The sequence below is a fragment of the Montipora capricornis genome, chromosome 3 (assembly GCF_036669925.1).
Source record: "Montipora capricornis isolate CH-2021 chromosome 3, ASM3666992v2, whole genome shotgun sequence".
NCBI classification, from domain to species: domain Eukaryota; kingdom Metazoa; phylum Cnidaria; class Anthozoa; order Scleractinia; family Acroporidae; genus Montipora; species Montipora capricornis.
The window spans coordinates 30,834,274-30,841,773 of NC_090885.1; positions in this window are offsets into that span (position 1 = coordinate 30,834,274).

Genomic DNA, 7,500 nt, shown 5'->3' on the forward strand with positions numbered 1-7,500 from the left:
CTTTCCTACTTCATGATATACATACACGAAATGCGACACACACGACACATCCGTTCACAGAAGAGGCTACTTAGCACTTATTTTTAAACTCCTCATTAAGCTGCTTTGTTTCTCTGTCAATAAAGGGCTTTAGTTTTGTTCCGTCTGCCTTTGCTGTCAAACAGACAAAGACTTTAGACTACTCATGTTCTGTTGTCTTCAGTGGAATTGATTTTTCTCCCACGTTGTCAACTGTGGTGCTGGACAGCATATCTAGCCAGACAGCTGTTTCGTCCATGGCAATAATGTCACTATGACTGTAGGAATGCCTGTTTCGCTGTCGTCGTACTTGTAAGATATAGGCGATAAGCTTGTCGATAAGTCTGTCCCGGTCTTTCTGCCAATCAGTGGTACTGCACCTCACAGACAGCCCATTCCTGGCCATAAACTTCTGGAAACAGCCATTACTTACAATAAAAGATGGAGAAACCTGCCCTAGGCCTGCCTTGCATTTTTGCCCATGAATAGCTCGCGCTTTGTGCGAAATCATTGCTCTTGAAACTCGAAAACCACTGGACCTGAGTTATATATCCACTCTAAAAACTCGTCTACTAGGCCAACATCAAATGGTTTTCTACCTCCTCCTTGTAGACTTTTCCTCCTGTTATCCGCAACCTGAAGTTTTGCCTTGGCGCTTTGTCATTCACGAATTCTGTTACGGTCTACATTGGACTTTTTTGCAGCGCTAGAGATGGTTTTACTTTCTTCGGCAAACTTAATAGCTGCTAATTTATATTCGGGCGAGTACAAACTTGCTTTTTTGCCGGCACGAGACTGAGATGCATCAGTCTCCACGCTTTCAGAACAAAGGAAAGATGAAAACGTGACTTGTGTGATATATCGTTTTAAACATCACTGGAATCAAATATCTGAACTGTCAGTTTACACATCACATGAATGCATGAAGGTGCTAGATCCCACAACTGAGGTAATTACATGCAAGAACAATAGCTAAAGAACTCCCGGTACATAACAGGAAACACGAGTGGCTTCCGCTGCAGCCTAGCAAACTGGACAGCTTGCTTTTAGTGCCAGAGCATTCAATGTGAATTCAATCGAAGTTCAAAGCCATGGCTCGCTCAAGTTTTCATTATCTGAAATGGAACTTTGTGTTTGAAGTGCAATTCACATCAGTTATATGATGTCCTCATATTTATAAATCTGCGTGGACTCCAACTTTGGGAGAGAAACTTAACTGCCCCGAGGATGTCGCAAGGAAGCCAAACAACATGATGAATATATAATTGGGAAGTATTTGGAAGCTAATACTGGCAGCGAGCTTTTAGGACATGTGCCAATGGAAGTGTCTTACCTTATCTATACATTTCTGAGAGCTTACGACGATAATGAGGTTTCTGTTAAAGTAACAGGGTCAAGAAGGCTGGAGAACGGACTTGTTGTGCCAGGAACATTCAAAGCACGGACACCACGCAGGGCTATTGCCATGAAGTTTGAGCGGGAGATTTTGCGGCTGAAAGAACTTTGCGCCCACATGGACATTTCAGTTGAAACTTTGAGAAAAATTCCAACCTTGTCATAAAATTTTTAGACAATGAAACTAGAGATTGTAAGCCATTTAAGAAATACCGTATTAACCAATACCCGTATTCCTCTTGTGCACTTTGTTATTATTATTATTATTCTTTTTTTTTTTGGCCGGGGGGGGGGGGGGGGGGTAGGTGCTTATTCGAGGTTGTGCGCTTAATCCAATCGGTAACATAGATGACCACGAATAATCAAGTTTAGATCAACAACCGTCATAGCGGCCATAATGTGCAAAATCAACGATTTGGCAAGTATTTTACACAAGATATGGCATCGTTTATTTTTATTTTGCCATGACAATGTAAGTAAAAGCTCAAAGCTAACTTCTAAGTAAAAAAAGTACTTTAGCCTTTTGATTTTACCCCCTTGCGTTTTTTGATAAAGTGCGTAAAAACACTAATATTCGTTTTAATCGAGAATAAGGGGAGCAATGAAGTCCGATAATGGATGGCCACCATTACCACTATCAGTTATTATTTAATTTAACAAAGTGGCAATCGTTTAGTTCTTCCTCCAAATGTTGATGGCTCTTTAAGCACCTGGATGAAAATGCCGTGTATAAGAACATTTCAATTGTGCTGGTTTTCCTGCAATTAAATTAAACGGTTTCTTATTGAGTCAAGGAGAAGGAATTTTCGTTTTCACAACGGTTTAATACAGTAACTCCTCAGTGATGAATTTATTAGGGTCATCATATCCGCGAATTATGTGTATAACACATTCATATTTACTGTCTTCGTGTCGCAATTAATCAGCTGTCAATTGGTTTTATGAGCTCAAAGGGATATTGCGTTGTGATTTCCTTTTTGTGAATTTTCTGTCCTATTATATTCGACTGTACTTTACAACAAATTTTGCTCATTACTGTAAGAGTTCAAATATATGCAAATAATCAATGTCACTTCAGTGAGAGGCAGAACGGTCCAGGATTGAACTCACTGAAAAATAATGCCTGCAAAAGAATTCTAGTTTCGTTCCTACTAAATCAGATCCTCATTAACGTGACTCAGTGCAGGCTGGAAAGATTAATTAAGAGAAACTAGTGCCATTTTAGATGATGCCCTGTTTCAAGCCGGCCAAACCGGCACGAAAAGGTACGCCCAGTCTTTTTCCCGCACTCTGAAAGATGTAGAATCTTTCGATTCTTTTCAGTATTTTCGATCCTACCAAACATCGCATTGCGGCCAGCGTGACAAGTGATCCAAGGGGGCATCGACCGACTTGCAGTTGAAAAGTATTCACGTGAATATTTAAACTGAGTAGATACCGTTCTCACAAAATATTGCTGGGTCATAGAGTTAGAACTACAAGCTTCACGGTGGAAAATAAAACACTGATTATAAATTTCATTAAATTTGAACTCCCTCAACGGTAGTCTTACAAGATCTGTTTAGATTTCAGAAAATGTTTAAGCTAAGAAAGGGAAACTGAAATGCGGAACTCCAAGTTCTGAAAAGGACCTAAAAATCTTTATGGTATGAATTAAAAGACATTATTAGTTTGCTAAAAGCTAGTATGAACACATTTTTAAATTATGACAAATGACACAGATCTCTCACTTCATTTCATTAATTTTCTTTAATTTCCTTCCTGGTTGAAACGTTAAACGTTCGTTGCCCGTCAACCGGAGATATATTCTGCTGAGTGCACCGTGTCATATGAGCTGCTTACAATGCAAAACAATAGCAGGTTACGGGAGCTGCTACATTTCTGTTCATATGTAGTGTAGCTGAAGAGTGGTTCTCTCGTATTAGTTTGAACACGTAAAAAGTCCGCTGTACGCTTTTCGGATATTGCTGTTTGCTCCTTCGGTATCATGATTAGTTGAAATGAACTGAATTTACGGGTCTTTTTTTTCTTTTCCGGGTGAAATTAATCGAACTGTGTTACTACCTTTGTTGTCATCTGCCAGAAGTCTTGTCTTCTCGTTTGCTGATTTGCGTGAAAAAGGTACATAATTTCACATTATAGCCCACGGCCTTCCTGGCTTCGACTTCTTTTAATTAAAGTCGGTGGAATCATTACCGTCTTGAGCCTTTTTTCTCGTTCATAATGGTTATCTTGTGATTAACTTTCACACCTACCCATTTGGAGATTTTATTGTATAATTATTAGTCATACCCTTTGTGTACCCATTTATCTTGACCGTGTGATTACCTTTCGCACGGCCATTTGTTGTCATTACATGTCAAGTGCCTCGTTTCTCAAGCACTTGGATGAGGCTCTTTGTAAAAAGGCAACCGCAAAACAGGTTATCTGACACTGCAAGGTTAGTTCTTCATTCTTCCCTTTCTTCATTTTGACAATTTTAGGTAAACCACAGCGTTCTTTTTAGCACGGGGTTCAGCTGAACCAACTTGGGGTCTACATTTGTCGTGGTGATTTCAGTTTGGGCAATGAGCCCTCGAACTTAGCGAGTGCCCTTGCTAAAGCTCACGTAGTTTGTATACTTTGTCATGAACTCGCTGTAAAGCGTACCGTGGGCTATGCCATCTTGCAGGACGGTGCTCAAGCAAGGTGACGCTTTTCTTTAAATTTGAATTTGCATGCGTACCAAGAATTTAAAAGGAAACGGAGCGCACGGCGCTGTTCGTGTGAATTCTCGCGTGTTTGTCCCCTCTCCCTTCCTGTTTCCTTTCGTTTTCATTCGGACGACATATGCATCAATGCGATTAAAGAGGCGCTTCTAGATGACCAAAGTAGTCTGCCATAAATATTCCTAAATCCCCTTTGCTGCTTGCGTGTAGTTCTCTTATCTGGGCATCATCGATCGGAACTGACTCCAGTGTTATCTCGTAAAACTTTTAAAATAGCCAAAATTTTTGCCCACTTCGTCTTCGCCATTCTACAGGGGCACCCAACGAGAATATAGTTCAAAACCACTTAAACGTAGCATCGTTAAACGTATTTCAGTACTTAAATGGTAGATATAGGCATATTTTTCTCCCCTAAAATTTTTCATATGTTCTGGTTTCCTAGCCGAAAGTCTAGTGATCCGAAAATTATAGAGATCAAAACTTACCTTTCCGGAAATTTCATCCAGAAAAAAAGGCTCCCGAAAATTCTCGGTGACCTTTTTAGGGTAAAATCCGTTAAAAATGGGCAATTATACCAGTTTTCAGATGTTCGAAAATCCTAAGAGAGGCAGGCAAGCAAGAAATTTTAAAACAAATGTTCCAAAAATTCTAGATCTCAAATCGTCTTCCGAACAGATATTTTCCAAAAATTGACGTTGGAGGCCCCTATTCTTTATAGCAGCGGCGGGAAAATTCAAGAGGATAGCACTTATTGTTCAACAGATGAAATCAAATAGTCTCACGCCTACTGATAGCTTTAAAAGCCAGGGTGAAGTCACGACCTTTAAGGACAACACTTCAATTCTCGCGCCTTTTTTCAACAACCAATGAGAAGCAAACGCAAGCGACTTGCGAGAGTAGTAAGTACTTTGAATTCTGATTGGTTCATCGTGCTGTTTGAGTTCGGGTGATCACTCTTTTTTGTTTGCTTTAGTTGTAAAGCACTCAATCAAAATAAAGGCTTTTAGACCAAAAGTATGTTTTAATTGACGAATAGTGAGGAAGAGGAGGCTTGCTTTGATCAAGTTGTGCCTTACATGTTTCTTCAGCTGTGAAGTAAATAATACGCACATGTCCGTGCGCGTGCGTAAAGTAATGCATGCTACGGGGCTTGGGTTGGTTGTGTGCCTAGCTCAGTCGATAGAGCAGCGGTGATCTCACCCGAAGGTCGTGCGTTCAATTCCCACCCAAGTTAGAGTTTTTCTTTATCCTTGTGTGGGCCCAATTCCATTAGAAGGGCTAACGCTCACATGGTTTACATGGGTAGAAAATAGTTATTTCTGTGAAATATAAGTGCTACACGGCCAACGTTTACAAAAAAACCTAACCCTTCCTTGTACTTCTAGACTCAACTGACTTTGTCTAACACCAGACAATTTTACTCGTCCGTGGGAAAAACCCTTGAGGAGAAAAGGGTTGAATAATAAGAAAGAAACAAAGAAAACGAACAAAGCCCTAGCTTGAAGAAAATTTGTTGAATTATGAAGTTAAATGGCAAGATCTTCTCGTAAGATTCGAAATAGAAAGATAATCGTGATGTTTAGAAAGTCCTACTACAAACCATCGCCTACATTTGATAAATTAAGGTTTAATTTAACCCAGAAATGCATGTGATTAGATGCTAACTATATATTGGGGTTAAGGTCATTTAGTAATTTAGGGTAAAGCCAGCTGTTTATCTTTAATTGAGGAGCATTGTATAGGGGACAATTTGAAGGTAATTATCTGTATTTCCGGCTGTAACTGAGTGATGTTGAAGTTGGGGGGAAGAGCAATTTGTGATGCTTACTAAGAGCAGATTGCATCTTATTACTGACATCGATTTCAAGGCACTTCTGCCAAATTTGGAGAACTTTGAAAACATCCTTTTTCTTAATAAATGAACTCGAAATTCCAATTGAGTGAGGTCGCGCGGTCTTCTGTAAACATCGTAAATTATTACTGCGTTATGATAAGATAATGACAAACTAACGACGAGACAAGTGGGGCGAAAGCACAAAAAAGCTTTTTAAAATCGTGGCTAACGTTATACTATTGGCCATTTGACTTTGTCGCAGCAAGGCTTCTTTTTAAAAGTAATTTCAATTGCTCGCAAACCCCAAAATGTATAAGAAGCAAGTTCTGGTCACGCCAAATGAGGTTCTGAACTCCTTTTCATCCGAATTTATAAAAAAAAAAACAATGAAACGTGACTTAACTAAATTTAAAATAAAGTCAGGCTGTCAAATTCAAAGGAGCCGAATGTTTAAGTGCTCATAATCGAACGCTCTTTTTCGTGTCTCAAACGTACAGCCTGCCTGTTTTGATCTCAGATCTCAGTCTATTTTTAAAACGGGATAAGGTACGATTTTCCGTGATAATGCATCTGTGAACTGTACTCACTGATAGGTGACTTTTGCTGTCACCTATATAAAAAACTAACAACATATGAAAAGCGTTCATGTTTATTGAGGTTCCAAAATTAAACAACGCTAACTTACAACTCTCTTTGATATTCGAGACAAGCGCATGCATGGACTACTAAACCTGAATTATTTGCAGTTTGATGATTATCTTGAAAAGTAATAGCCTGAATAGTTTTTTCCTTTTTCATTTTTTTATACTCTTTGTTAATTGAGAATGTAAGTTCAGTATAATTAAAGGCACTTCGGTATATCTCACAGTAACTTCCTTTTGGAATTATTCCTTACTGCTTCCGCCCCTTCGGGGCGGTGCCAGGCATAGTTAATCCTCATTCTTCTAAAGTGCTGTTTATCTGACAAACGCTCTATCAGCTGGGATTGGATCAAATATAACATTCGGTGTCATGTCTCGTATTCAAAGCAAAAAGCTAACGAAAGAACAAAATAGAGCAGGGGTTACATCTGACAATGACACAGCAACTAACTTATAGGACAGAGACCCGGCTGATCTCAACAGAAACCTTGTTAACGACATTAAAGAAAAACTTGAATTATTTTGTGACCAAAAAACAAGAGGAATCATTATTCGCTCAAGGGCTCGCTGGTATGAATACTGTATTTTATTATATGGCTTGTGTTTGTAGCCGATATAACAAGCGCTCTGATTGGCTAATTGTGACAATTGTAGGGCATTATTCTCCCGTAATGCCCACAGGCCGATTACGTGCTTGCAAAAACGAAGCAAAAGGTAATTAAAAAGCCGTATAATAAACTACTTACTAACCGAGCTAGCTCAAGCCGTACTGGGGAATATTGGCCCTCGGTCGATTTTGTACGGACCTTGCTGCGCTCGGTCCGTACTGCCACGACTTCGGGCCAATATTCCCCAGTACGACCCTCGCGCTCCGTTAGTAAGAAGTTAGTAACGCACTGTATAA